The sequence below is a fragment of the Equus przewalskii genome, chromosome 2 (assembly GCF_037783145.1).
Source record: "Equus przewalskii isolate Varuska chromosome 2, EquPr2, whole genome shotgun sequence".
Classification (NCBI taxonomy): domain Eukaryota; kingdom Metazoa; phylum Chordata; class Mammalia; order Perissodactyla; family Equidae; genus Equus; species Equus przewalskii.
Genome location: NC_091832.1, coordinates 104,412,819 through 104,428,077, shown reverse-complemented (window position 1 = coordinate 104,428,077; position 15,259 = coordinate 104,412,819). Strand labels below are relative to the sequence as shown.

Below are 15,259 nucleotides of genomic sequence, written 5' to 3'. Positions count from 1 at the left end.
AAAAGAAGGGAAGAATTTTCCAGTCAGTGATATTAGCATGTGCAAAGGCACACAGGGAAAAAAGATCATAGCACACTTAGTGAACGTAAGTGTTCAAGGAGGCTGAAGGATGGGTGAGTGCGTAGAGAGTGGTAGATGAACTCAGCAGTGAACCTTATCAGAGAATAAAGGACTTCTCACACCCTGCCAAGCATAAGGACGTTGACCTATAGGTGAAGGAAAGCCATTGTAAGAGTTGAACAGGAAAGTGGCTATATTAGATATTTTAGAAGAATCACATGAGCTGTCGTGTAATGGAAATGGGATGAAATTAAAAGCAGGAAGGCTACTTAGAAGGTTTTTGTTTCTCTTTGATTTTTGCAATGGTTCAGCTGACTACTGAATCAGAGTCAGTGGGAAGGGAGACGAAGAGAAAACGATGGATATGAAGGATATTTAGCCTGTAGAATTAAATAAAATTTTGTGGCTGGATGAAGGAGGGGGAAAGGTTTTGGGAATAAGATAAGTCTAACTTTGAACAGATTTGATTTCTTCAGAGTGTTCAAGTGAAAAAGACAGAAAACAACAAATATTACAGCCATGAATCTTGGGAGAGTGTTCTGAGACTGATAACATGATAGAATTGAAATTCTTTAACAGATGAGTAGTACTTGAACCACAGGAATGTGCGGTGCAAGAAAATGCCAAGATCAGGATCCTGGGGAACATTAACGCTTCAGGAACTGCCAGCGAAGCAGACTTAGAAGGACTGCTCAGAGAGGTAAGAGGTAAACCAAGAGAAAACAGTGCTACAGAAGCCAAGAGAGAAGAGATTTTTCTGGAAGTAGGGAGCATTCATCATTGTCAGAGGTCACAGAAAGGTCATGTTAAACAAGAATTGATAAACTTCTGGTGGATTTCTTAATTAAGCCGTTATTGATGACCTTTACTCAAGATTGGAGTGAGTTGAGATGGTGAAATAGCAGAGATGCTATATTCCAGACAGTGGCTCAGCTAGATGTTATATAAATAGTTATATTATAATTATATAATATATAATAAATATATAAATGAAGAATATATAAATACTTGAGCTTCTTGGGGTCCTCTATTTGTCTACTTGGCTTGTTATTTTGCCTCATCAACTTTTGAAAAAGATGTTAGGCTGAATGGATTTTAATATCAGACTTCATATTAAGATGGGAATATTTGAATCATATACCCACAGCAGGGTTTATTTTGTGGATCTGTTTTCTACTTCTCTTTTCCTTGACTACGTAGAACTAAGTGAGATTTGCCACTGTTCCAGGCATAATGGAGTCAGTGTGGCCCACCCTGCTCACTGCGCATGGGAGGCAGTGTGAAGACATCATGAGCTCCACCCTGCCCTATGTTTGCCGAACAGCTGTCACTGACCCCCCCCGAAAGGTCTGCAAAATATGAGCCACAGAAATATTTACCTCCTTGAATATAAAAACCATAACGTAAAGTATGCTATCAGAGTGTAAGTTTCCAACTGCATATAAAATTCTTTACAGAAAGATATAGGTAGAAATTAAAGAAAAAAAATAGGATACCATCTAAGTAGTTTAAAATACTAGTCTAGTAAATTAATGCAACTTTAAAAGCTAGAGATCAAAAAGCAGAAAAAGATTCAGTAAGGACTATCTATCTGTACTTTATAGAATTATTTGATTGCAGGATCTTATCAATAGCTTGAGAATGATAATAATAGAAATTTCTGCAAATTAATTACATTTGAAATAAATACTGATATTTTCTCAAATTGCCAAGTAACGCTCAATTTTACATGTTTGTTTTGGGCTTTGTCAGCTGGGGAAAAAAAGAACAAGTTAAATTTCCAGGAAATTAGGTTTTGTTAAAAGTACCGTAATGTAATTATCTTATCATTGTCCAGGATGATATTCAAGAAAATGGTGTGCCATGTAAGATGTATTGCTGGCTATTCTACAACTCAATTACATCCATCTTTAAGGACTGAGTGAGATTGGCCAGAAGTTATATTTAATTTCACTGCAACTTTCGACTTCTACTTATTTTCAGCCCGATTTGGTAGGAATTGGCTGGAGCTATTTCAACGCAAGCAATCCTTATTTTTCTTTTTTGACCCTATGATCTCTTCTTGAAAATAAATCTCTTCAATGACAGGCTCGTTTAGAGCTGCTCTCAAATATTTTCCCCATTGCCTTTGTCTTCAATTGGAAACCTGCCTGAATGGCCCCGGGGAATAACAAGCTTCTAACTGCATTACAAGATCCCTCCTTTTTGGAAATATATTCTGGTATCCATAGTTTTGATTTCCTATTAAGCAGTTGATTTTGCCATTAAGTTATATCTGTTATGAGTAGATACTATTTTATTTTTTAGAAAATCCCCATAGCAGGATTTCAAGAGGACAGATGCTCATGTATCAGTTATGGAAATAAAATCCGGGGGTAAACACTTAGGGTGAGCAGCATGGTGCTGCATGGTGTCAGAGGCCAAGGCTCCTTCAGTCTTGCTGCTCCACCACCCTCAGCATTCTACCTCAGGTTTCTACCTCATGTTTCAAGAGTACTATTCTTGCTGCCACCATCTTGTCAGCGTTCCAGCCAGCAAAAAGTAGGAAGGGGTGAAGAAAGGTAGGCCCCCTTCCACTAAGGAAATTCCCAGGAAATGACACACAATGTTTTCATTTACATCCTCTTGGCTAAAATTTAACCACAAACCCACACCAAGCTGCAATGGAGCCTGGGAAATGTAGTCTTTATTCCAGGTGACCACATACCCAGCAAAACCCTGAGAGTTCTATGATGAAGTGAAAAAGGGGAGACTGGATCGTGCAGAACAACCAGCAGTCTCTGCCACAGTTTACTTCTTCCTTACTCCTTCTGCCGCACGATTTCTTCCATTAAATCTCAGTTTATGATCTTCCTACTTCACTAAAGCTTTGTTGGATATTAGCCATCTGTTTTCTTCAGTTGTTAGAAAAATGACTTCTATGCTCTTGTCTTTATATATTTATATTTCTGCTCATGAATTTTTCTTATCTACTAAACAGTATTCCTTAAGGACAGGGTCTCATGGATCCCAAGCTTAGTGCACGGCTATGCACCCCAAAGGAATTTAATAAAACCGTGACTAAAAATCAGAGGCACACAAATTAGAGATGAAAATAAATATCAAGTAGTACTATTCTTGCCAGAAAAAGGTTCTTTTAAAAATATCATAGAACCTATCGTGTTTTCCTGGAAAGCTGCTCTTCTCCGGTGAACAAGTCTCCTTTGTGATGGACTGAGGAGCTCCCTTCTCTGTCAGAGGCACTGTGGTTTTCCACTCACCAGAGAGATCGGAAGAGGTCCTGTGCAGCCTGCAAGGTGAGATTCGAGGGACAATGTCCTTGGATCTAAACGGGGAGAGTGCTTGGAAATATCTATGCATCCTAGCAACCTCACCTTTATGATTGGATGCATACTTCTTCGTTCTCTTAATGTACGGGGAGAGATTTGAGAATGAGAATGAATGTAAATGACTTGTGAAGTCCGACTTGCACATTTAGTAAACTGATAAATGGAAGACTCATGCATCTAAAAATAATGAAATAGCTAATAGAAATAACTTTTCTGGTGTTGCCACTCTCTTTACTGATAAGCTGTTAATATTTATAAAGACCTCTAAACTCCTGGAAGCTTACGCTTTAAAACGTTCCTTTGTATGTATATATTTACTGACTGACATTTCCTAAATCAAGTTATGACTGTTTTATGTACCAGTTAAAAACCCACGTTTGTGGTAAACATTTTAATAATGGCCATTAATTAGTGTTGTAAGATAAAATAGAGGATGCCCAATTAAACTTGGAACCAGATAAAAAGTGAATTTTTTTAGCATGTGTATATCTTATGTAATATTTGGGACATATTTACACTAAAAAAATTGCTTTTTTTCTGAAATTCAAATTTAATTGGTTTCCTGTATTTTTTATTTGCTACATCTGGCAACTCTCCCTTTAATGACTCATGCCTCCCCTGGCCATGCCATTTTGTCATATGGCATTGTGACTCCTCTCTCAAAAGGCTGAGCCTATTTCTTCACTCTGGGAATTGGCCTTGTGACTTGCTTTGATCAATAAAATGTGGCAGAATAGACATTGTGCAAGTTGTAGCACCCAGGTCTAGGCCCTTGTGTGGCTTCTCCCGTGGGAATAAGCAATTGTCCCATGACCATTTATTGAATGCACAACCTTTTCTCACCCATTTTCAGTTACCTCTGTGTCAAATATCAACTTTTTGTAAATATTTGGGTCTGTTTCTGGATTTGGGGTTTAGTTCCATCATTGCAGCAATACTGTGTTGTCTTAAATGCTTTAGATTTATCACGAGGCTCACTATCCAATAGAGCCAATACCTCCTTGAGTCCCAAACAAGAAGGGCTCTGCCCCAAGTCCCATGCTTTGGATGACCCACATATCACAAATACTCAAACACGAAGGTGTTTTGTTATATTTTCATCTTGGTGTCCATAAAGTTTTTTTGAAGGTTGGCTAACTAATTGAGCAAAAGAGAATTATGAGAAGAATTCATGAGCCAAAACAAGCCCCCAAAGCCAGAAGATAAGGGGCCAAAAGCCATGTGAGTATGTATGGGAGGGAAAAGATCTGCTTTGCCCTGAAAACCACAGAACAAGCGTCTCTTTTTGTTTAACGTTGACTGCTCCAAATTTCAAAATAGTGTCCAAGCAGACTGGGTTCTCCAATTAACTGTGTTTATTTCTTTGCTTTTGTTTGGGAAGTAGCTTTGAAAGGCATTAGAACTGCAAAAGTTCTAACTGCCAAAATACACGAGCCCTTTATGGAAAAATAGCATTTGCATGACAATGAATAAAAAACTTACTGTAGTAGTAAGATAGACGTTAACTGTCTGAACTAAGGCAGTACCAATAGGTACAGAGAGCAATCAGATGATGTGGAATATTCAGAACTTGATAGCCAATTGGACAGACAATGAAGTCAAGGAAGAAACCCAAGATGAGTCTGATGTTACTACTCTGAGTGACAGAGTGGAACTTGATGCCATTAACTGAGATTGGAACCACAGGATAAGTAGGATGCAAATGAGTGTGTGTGCATGGGTGTTGTGTTGTGAAATAAGGGTTAGGCGGTGGAAATATACAAAAGTGCAACGGAGAACACAAAGATTTGGAGCAGTTTGAATTTTGAATACCTGAGGAGCAACAGGTAGAGAGTCTTAGATGAGCAGAAGGCTACTGAGGATCTAGAGTTCAGGGAAACTAGAATACAGATTTTTTTTTAAAGGACACAGGAATAGATGAATCTGTCCAGGCAGAAGTGAGTAAAGTGATGAGAAAGGAGGGTCAAAGGAAGAAGGCTTGGAAACAACATATTTTAAATACATTTCTCTACATTGAGTAGGGAAAGAAGCAAGAAAGAGGCTCATGGAGAGGGCACACTCTGCCCAAGACTGGCTTGCCCTCCATTCTTTCTATAGCAATTCAAAATGCTGTGGACTTCAACTTTCCCTCAGTGCGTGATTTTATCGAATCTCTGTTTAAGCGTTGTCAATGAATGAATGAATGTGCAGTTTAAAACCTTTTGCTTTTGTGAATAATACTCAGCCCCAAATAATCTCCCAGTCCACTTACTTCCCTCCAGTGTTGTCATATAGTCACCCTTTTAACATCATGAGAAAAGACATTTTTAATTTTGTAATTTAGACAATGCCTTATATGGTGCCATGTAAGCAACTGATGCTTAATAATGAGTGAAATGCTCACTTGGATATTATTTTTGCCTCAATAGTTATCTCAGTGTATCAATACCTTAAAAATAGACAGTGGCTCTGAGAAAATAGTGTGTTTTGCTTCCCTCCGGATGCCATGCTGTGGGAACTTTTGCCACTTGGCATAGTTTGGAGTCATGGCGCATTTTGAAAATGAAAGCACGAGGGTCCTTTTTGAAAATATCAGAATTATTTTTTTTCTATCTTTCCTGAAGCTATTAATCAGTCTTATTACTTTTAAAGACATTATAACTTTTGAAAAACACGTTTTATCTCATTTAGACATGGAATCATGTATTTAAAGCCCCAAAACTCTACATAAATACAGTACAGATGAGCTCATAACTATAAAAGGTTTTGGATTTACTTTTCCTTTTATTATTTTATTTTATAAGTATTTTTTTTTTTTTTGAGGAAGATTAGCCCTGAGCTAACATCTACCACCAATCCTCCTCTTTTTGCTGAGGAAGACTGGCCCTGAGCTAATATCCATGCCCATCTTCCTCTATTTTATATGTGGGGTGCCTGCCACAGCATAGCCTGATAATCGGTGCATAGGTCCACACCTGGGATCCAAACTGGCGAACCCTGGCCTTCCGAAACAGAATGTGTGAACTTAACCACTGTGCCCCTGGGCAGGTCCCAGTATTTTTGTTTTTTTAAAAAAGCGTTTGAAAAAAATGACAAGGGAAAAGAGTATTTAAGCACATTTAACTGAAGTAGAAGCACTTCTTCTCAGTGATCTAAACTTCCAAAAAAGGAGTTTGGATAAAGAGTAAATTAAACACAGAGTAAGGAGAAGAAAGAAAATAACTATAAAACAGAAATCAATTAAATAGGAAAAAGAGGGCAACAAAAGAAACCAAAAGCTGGTTCTTGAAAATTTATAAAAATCTAGGCAGATTGTTCAAAAAGGAAAGAGCTAGATAGAGATAGAGATAGAAATAGAGAGATAGAAGGAAATAGTGATAGAGGGAGAGAATGGGTATGTGTGTGAGAGAGAGGTGAATAAATGAACAATATTAGGAAAAGTGGGATGCCACTACAAATATTACAAACATTAAAAAGACAGAAAGACAATATTATGAACAAATTGATGTCAATAAATCTGACAAATTAGATGCAGTAACAAAATTCCTTAAATTCCTTGACAGACACAAATTACCATAACTGACTTAACGCCATAGACAGCGGATGGTGCGCTGGAGCCAGCTCATATAGGCTACAACTTTTCTCATCTTTTCCACATTCAGGGACATAAATTGATAGCTTGAAATCAGTCATGGTAGGAAGATTTATAGCACAGAAATTGGCAACCACTGGTCAGAAGCATCATCATTTAGCAACGGGAAGGAACTTAGATGCAATTAGCCTTTGAAAGACAACATGTAATTCTCACTCACCGCAGCTAAAAAAGTTGATGAACTGTTTGATGTTGTTTAAAAATGGGAATTGATTAATTCACTGGAGTCTAAGGTTATTAGATATTATAAGATCTGAAAAAATTTGAACGTAAAAAAGGAGAAAATAAATTTCTGTTTGGGGTGATGAAAAAGTTTTGGAAATAGATATTGGTGATGGTTGCACAACATTGTGAATGTAGTTAATGCCACTGAATAAAATGGTTAAAATGTAAATGATATGTTACATATATTTTACCATAGTAAAAAAGTAAAAACAAAAAAGGAGAAAGTACAGTTGAATTACTTCTAGTTAAATTTCAGTAATACACATTAGACCCATAGCTTGGATTTCTTAATATAATAAAATTCTGTGTGAAAAAAAGTAGATCTTATTAGTACATTTCCATTTGGTACGTCCTTTAGGCATTCCTTGTTCAGTCCTAGTTCAGGATCTGTAGAGTTGCATAGACACTGCTCATATGGGCATTACAGAATAGGAGCGAATCTGGACGCTGAGCCTTTGCTTCTGCGTCCGACCCCCGTCCCAGTGGCTGACTGACTGTTTAGAACTGCTCTGACCTGACTGGTTCAGTGGGTCCCTCTCCTCTCCTGATTCGAACATTGTCTGAAGATGACCACCAATTCCTGTGTCCTTCTCTTGAGCCTTGGAGTCTGCAGTTTTGCCTAATTTGCTCATATTTATCCATTCACTTATGAATATTTACTAGCAGTGGATTCGCTTAAGGTCACTAGATCTCTTTCTTGTCTGTGTTCGAAAGAGTTGGACTACTATATACCATGGTGACATTTTCTGTCTGACTGTCTGATGAACCACCCCTAATTAGCAATGTAAGACAATAACCATTTTATTATGCTCATGGATTCTGTGGGTCAGGAATTTGGAAAGGGTGCAACATTGAAGGCTTGACTCTGCTCTGTAATGTCTGGGGCCTCAGTGGGGAAGACTCAAGGCTGGAGCTGCCTTGAGGAGTAGAGGCTGGAATATCTGAAGGTTCGTTCATTCAAATATCTGGTTCCTGGGCAGGAAGGACTGGAGAACCAAGACTGCCAACCAGAGTGCTTGTACTTGGCCTCTCTATGTGGCTTGGCTTCTTAATAGTATGGTAGCTTCAGGGTACATGCTGGCTCAGGACTCCAAGTGCAAGAGTTCTAACAAGGTGGAAATGGGACCACCTCTTCTGACCTAGCCTTGGAAATTGTGCATCTTATCCTGCATCTCATTCTATTGGTGCCAAGTGAGTGTGAAGCTCACTCGTATTCAAGGAGGTGGTTCTTAGACCCCACCTTTTGATCAGAGTAAAGGTCATGTTGTAGATGAGAATGTGAGATAGGATAGATTTTTTGAAAATCCAGTCTGCCACACCATATGATTTCTAGCTATCTTCTCATTTAGCTGTTGTTTCCATAACCTGGTGTGACTCAGGAATACTTGAAATAGAATTTTAGCATTCACCATCCCCACTCTACTTTCATTTTCATCCCTATGGTGGCCTCCTTTACTTTAGCCATATTTTTTAGTTATAAGGCTAAGAACCAAGTGGAATGTCAACTTTTAAAATTACATACTTTTGTGTGTGGATGTTTATTTTTTATAACTTTCCACAGGTGAAGAAGGAAATGTTTTGTTATGACTTTAAAGACTTCCTGCTGGATGTCCAGATCCTTGGGAAAGTAAAACTGAATATAGAAAGAACATTGCTAATCAAATCAACAAGTAATATTCATTTTGACAGAGTTTGATAACCAAGAAATATTTTTCTCCCTTTAATTGTAAAGTAATAATCCTGGCTTAGATTCAATAAATATGAGTTGTAATAAGCCACTTTAAGAAAAATATTGTGTACTTTTACGAGTACATTTCATGATGTGAATTTCAGTTGCAAATTAACTTATTTGACCAATCTTTGTTGCGTACCGCCTATCCTTCAGACACCACATTAGATACTGGGTCTGCAATGGTGAACAGGACCTAGAATGATGCCTTCTTCAATGGAGCTTCGGGTCTAGCTGGATAGGAGATGTGAGAGTGGGTAATGAGAGTCATCATATGAGTAAACGCATAAATGAACGTACAATTACAAGTTATGATAAGTAAAGAGAACGAAAAAGATCAGGTACTACAAGAGAGAATAAAAAGAAAAGCTCGTTTAGATTAGAAGAATGAGGGGAGAAACATTCGAGAAGGTGAAATTTAGCTGATACCTAAATGATGGTAATTAGTGTGACAAATGTAGGAAGAAAAGTTTTTTAGGCAGAAGAAAGAACTTTTTCAGAGGATCTGAGTCAGATAAAACTTTGTTAGATTTTGTTTTATTTGATTTTAGGCACTGTAAAGAGAGAAAACATTGATGAGCTTTAAGAAGAAGGAGATGCCCACATTTGCATTTAAAAACGGAGCTCTGGCTGCTCCTTTGCAGAAAACAGATCAGAGCAGGGCAAGAGGGGAATTGGTTCTTTCTTATATGTTTGTGAGGATGAAAAAAAATTACCTAGGGAAATAATTTATCAAGGAGAAGAAATAAAGGAGCTTCCCAGATTCTTAATTGCACAGAGATCACAAAACCCATAATCTCATCTGAGAGTTATAAAGGATTTTATGAGTCTGTACACAATACCACAACAAAATTCCTCATGCTACTTCTTGCATGCTTTCTGAGTTCTTACCTCCTGCCTTTGCACATACTGCTAATTATAACTCCGAGTGAAAGCCCTCCTCTCTCTAATTGTTGAAATCTTAACCATCCTTCAAGTTCCAATTTAAATGCTTCCTTCTCCAGGAAGGCTGATGCCCCAACTAGGTATTTCCTTTTTCCTGACTTCAATTCTTTTGCACGTACTTTTAAATGTTTCTTATGCCATTTTTCTGTTGAGTGCAGACCTGAAGTTACTTGTGTAGTGCTCTATTCTGGGTTTGATTTATGTTGTAGACCTCAGTGCCTAGCATGGTGGGGAAGGAGAGGTGGTATTTAGTACACGTTGGATGAATGAATTAATGGGCAACTAAAATTTACATCCTGAGACTTAATCACAAAAGCACATGATTTTCTATTTTTTTAAAGAGTGGATTACTAGGACCCCTTTTTTCATAAGCCATTTCCTACTGTCAACTCCCCAGCATCTCTCTTCGACAGTGCATAAATCTTTATTAAATTAAATTTAAATTTAAATATGACTCATTTTTTCAATTTACTTTAAAAGTGACTAAATAGGATTTACTCACCTACTTGGATTATATGTACTCTTTTCTTATCGCCAATCTATAAGAAAATTTATATTGATAAAACTGCATTAAAAATGACACAAACTCACAATACAAGGGTAAAATCAATCTCAAATTTGTTATTTTCCATCCCCAGATATCACCCAGCTAAGTAAATTAGCTAAATTATCGTCCTTTTATGAGTTTCAGTTAATCATTCTATCAATCTCTTAACGCCTTTAAGTCTGTTTTTATTATTTAGATCTCCAGTTCCACTGAATCATTAGAGGGATTACTTGCAAGTGTAGGGTTATGCAGTATTGTGTAATGTCACTTGGTGTTTAGGAATAAATCAATACACGTTTAAGAGATTAAAAAGTAATGAGAAATCAAGTAGTACTTAAACAACTACAATACAAAATATATTGTATTTGAAATAAAATGGGATGTTTAATTCAGGGAGACGTAAAATTCACGTGCTACAAGAGCACTCCACATGGTCCATAAGGAGCTGTGACTACGTGACACATCCACAGAGCATCTGACTGATGTTGGTTCAGGGCTTATTCAGTATAATCTAAGCACTACAGAACTTCTCATAGATACCGTTATGAGTGTATCTTACAGTATACTTCCGGTATTCACATTTTCCTCCAAATTTGTTAAACTTGAAAAAGAAGAGAGACAGTGCTTATGTTTGTTCAGTAATAAGTAAGCAGATGAATAACAGGCTGATTCAGATCTCTTCAGAATTTCTTCCTTTTGCGTAAGTACTGTTTGTAATAAAGAGGGATTTGGCTCATAATTTCTAGTTATAGATGTTTTCACAGTTCAACTTTGTGATTTTATAATGGCTTACACATAGCAGTACTCAGTTCTGGCATAAAAAGAACCAGCTATTTAGTGGAATAAGGGTTGAAAAAAACCAATGTAATAAGTCACATGATTCTAATTTCTTCCTGGTTCCTTCTCTCCCAATTATGTAATCTTGAACCATTTTTTTTCTATAGTAAAGAAAGAATAGAACACAAGAAGACCTGTTTGCTTCTTTGTCAGTTATCATGTCGATGGATCAATTAACCTTAGTGTTTGTCTCCTCCTCTCTTTCCACAGATTGCTTGCAAGGGTAAGAAATGACAGAATCAACATTCCACTGGGTCGCCAGCAATGCCTCAAGACTGATGTCAGTGAACTCATTTGATGGTTTGCTTTAAAATTACGGTCATCATTCAGTTTTATTTTTATCTAGGCTGATTGCAGATTAGTGTATTTGGAGAAAGGATTAAGTATTTTACCTGCTTGCATCAGAACTACGTAAAGAGAACTCCTGGACAATATCAGGTAATAGATAATTAGTTTGGCAACTGACCAGAATGAAGTCCAGGCAGGAGTATTTTATTGCTCACTAACACAAGTGAGCATTCAGCTTTTGGGTCAACTCAGATACCTGAAAAACAGCTACTCTGGCACATTTACAACCTGGTGAACAAATTTATGCAATTTTACGTCCCTCTGCTGATTTACCTGGAAAGACCATTATGTAAGATAATGAATTTAACAGATGAAAATCGGTAAATGCTTTTGCACGCTGTCACTTTATATTATAAGGGAAGATTTGGCGTTTTCTCACTTAGGCTTGTCCATCCTCATGTGATCTCCATATTAGAGATGTGGCCCTCCTTTTGGATAGAAAATTTCCCTTGATTAATTTTCCCTTGGATATTGTACTTGTTTAACCAGAGTATTTCTAACCTGAGTCAAGTGCGTGTATTAGCCAGGCATCTTCAAATCTTCAGGCTAAACTGGCAATGCAAATACAGAAATTTTTTCTTCTTTCCTCTATTTGCCCTTTAAAAGACAGATGAAATTCTAACTAGTGTATTCCCTGAGATGGGGTTACGGCTGGGGTAAGAGTGGAGGTTGGGCTTGAAGTGAAGTGGCAAGTAGGGGGTATTTTCTTCTTTTGATATCTTCCACTTTTTCATGACTGATGACCCAGATTATTCATTTAGACATTATAAGATTCCCCAGTAAACCTGAGCTAGCTAAACAAACATAGTATCGAGAGAGGGATAGTTGGAATGAACCACAGAAAAGACTAACTAAGAAATAGCTTAAGAGGAGTCAAATAATAAAATTTCCAGAAGAAAATAACACAACAGATACATCAACAGCAATTGCAAACCAGCAAACGCAAGAAGACCGTTAAGAGTAGGAACACAGAAGAAGTTTGAAAGAGATGCTTAAAGACCCCTTTGAAGGGAAAGGAAAGAGAAGAGTGAAGACAAGGGAAGGGAAGAAACAAAAAAGCTGAAATTTCACGATAGACCCAAGTTATTTCATTAAGGAGTAGCTTTGTTTGTGCCATCTGTTATTGGGATTGATAACCTTGTGATTTTTTTGGCCACTTTGTCAATGTACAAAAACTAAAATGAGATTTGTAATCACTTTCATCTCTGAATGTCACATTTGACTTTTATGATTTTTAAATCATCATAAAATAAACATGAAGAGTATGCTGTCAAGGAGACAAGGTGTTGGATTTGAATCTTGGCTTCACCACTTACCAGCTCAGGATGCTTACATTTCTATGCTTTAGATTTCTCATCTGAAAAATGAGGAATGACAACATCCATGTCTTAAAATTACTTGTGCTTTAAGTGAGTTAACACATATTAAGGTCTTGGAAAATACTGCTTACAACATAACGCTATCTAAGTCATTATTTTTGGAAAAAGTCTTATAACACAACACATATTATTATCATCTTCTTCAGAATCAAATAAATTACTTTTTCTTCATAAGGAATCTCAAGGAATTTACAAGTTGTAAGGTATTTCCTTGATCATTTGTCATCTTATATTTTGAACTGAGGGGCAGGTGGTTTTTTAAGATTGTTTAAATTCTGGAGATGATGAGGCAATCATTTTGAGGAGTTTTGTTGTACATAACTAGAAACAAAAGGAGATGCTTTGGGATTGTCAGCATAAAATCTTCTAAACATTTTCTGAACTCAATTTTCTTTACTTGAAATCTCCTGGCCCAAGAGTGGTCAGGGAAAACGCTGGGAATGAGTTTGATTAGAAATTGAAATAAATCTGCTGAAAATCTAAAATTTGTGATGGTTTATCGCATTCCTTCTATAATCTAATGTGCCTCAAGGAGTGATACTGGATGATTAGAATTGCTGGTTTATGAAAGCAGCTGGTGTGGGTTTAACAGTTTAAAACTGCACTGAGAGCAGAAACCAGCATCGCATATGTTTTAGCTTAATCACATATGAGTTAGCTTAATCTCTTGATATGAGTTGAACTTATTTGGAAAGAGTTAATCAGAAGTCACGATGCATTCATGTGCACAACAGCGATTGGCCATAGCATTAACTGACAAAGAGAAGAACATTATTGAGAAAGAATGTTATATGCAGTTTTTGTTTCTGGAATTCTCCATGTGACTGGCAACAAAAAAGTTTTGCTTTTTTTCTCTACAATAACAGTAAAAAAAGGCATGACGGTTAATACTACTGTCTTTGCTACTATTACTTCTGCCCAACCGACACTACAACAGTAATAGCCTTGGTTAAGTGGCTACTATGACAGGTCTATGTTAAATGCATTTGAGATATAGTTTCACACAATTGTTACGAGAACTCTCTGAGGTCGTCACAAGCAAACCCATTTTGGGGGGATAAAATGAAAGATCAGAGCTGTTAAGTTATTAATCCAAAATCATCCAAATAGTATTTAATAGAGTTGGGGTTTGAATCCACTCTCATATGACTATCAAACCACATGCATTGTCTATTGTACCAAAGGTTCCCTTAATTTCGGACTTCCCAGGGCTTTAAAACTTCAAAGAAATTTCAGACTCCTTTGTAGACTTGAGTCAGGATATTTTTAAAAATCACGAATTATAACCTCAGAATCACCTGAATCTATCTGGCTTTTAATTTATTTCTCATATTTATATTTTAACTGAGTATATTCAAACTTATGACTCAACACATTGTCTGTATTTCTTATTTTATACCTACTGCCGTGAACTCTTTTCTGGATTGGCATGGGCATAATGACTTAACATTTGCGATCACTATACGACAGTATAGTGACTTGATTGCTTCTAGCTGTAGGTTAAATCTGTGTTTTACGTTAGAAGAGTTATTGAAAAAGTTGTGTGTAAAGTTCCTCTGCCTTTGTTAGACTAAATTCTCTCATTTATTTCTATTATAAGTTGAGAAATGTGTTCCTGTGGAAAATAATTTGGCTCTAACCCATAATTACACACGATACTTAAAGATCCTGAAATCCTTGTGATTTTCATAATGTGGGTTGATATGCATTTATTTTTAATCACTGCAACTTGGTTAAATAAATATTCCATCAATATGATTTTGCATGCTCCTTTTAAAGTAAATTATTTTAAATGTTAGCATTTCGAATGTTTATTTTCACTTTTAAGAAAGTTTTATTTGACTTCATGTAACTTGAATTTGCAAGTAAGTTGGAATAAAGGCATTTCACTAAATTCCTTTATAGTTTTTCAAAGGGTATATACAGACAGCACTTGTTTTTTTAACTTTAAAATTGAACACATAAGTGTACATTGTTGTACACATAAATGAAGTGTTTTCTAAAGTGCTCTCTGTACAGATAGAGCCTAGTACATTTTTATGATTTCGACCTATTCCTAGATTTTCTGACTGTTCCTAGATTTTCAATACAGGATTCCATGTTCCCTTCTACCATCAAATACTACTACATGGAGTCAGCTAATTGGTCTTTCTCAGAGAAGAGGCGTAAAAGGACTAAACTATGTCTACCAGCCTAAGGCCAGTATCATATATGATTTAAATACTCCTA

General features: G+C 36.6%; 1 long non-coding RNA gene across 2 annotated transcripts in view; it reads left to right on the top strand.

Moving 5' to 3' along the window:
- The window catches only part of LOC139081819 (uncharacterized), a 31,394-nt gene extending 17,879 nt beyond the window's left edge, over positions 1-13,515 (top strand). The window contains exons 2-4 of one of the 2 annotated variants that reach the window (XR_011537204.1): positions 640-760; positions 3,236-3,356; positions 11,514-13,218. This is a non-coding gene — a long non-coding RNA (uncharacterized lncRNA). Of the gene's footprint in view, positions 1-334; positions 761-3,235; positions 3,357-11,513 lie in introns of those variants that run through there. The other variant, XR_011537203.1, reaches the window with a different exon arrangement.
- Positions 13,516-15,259: the final 1,744 nt, after the last annotated feature.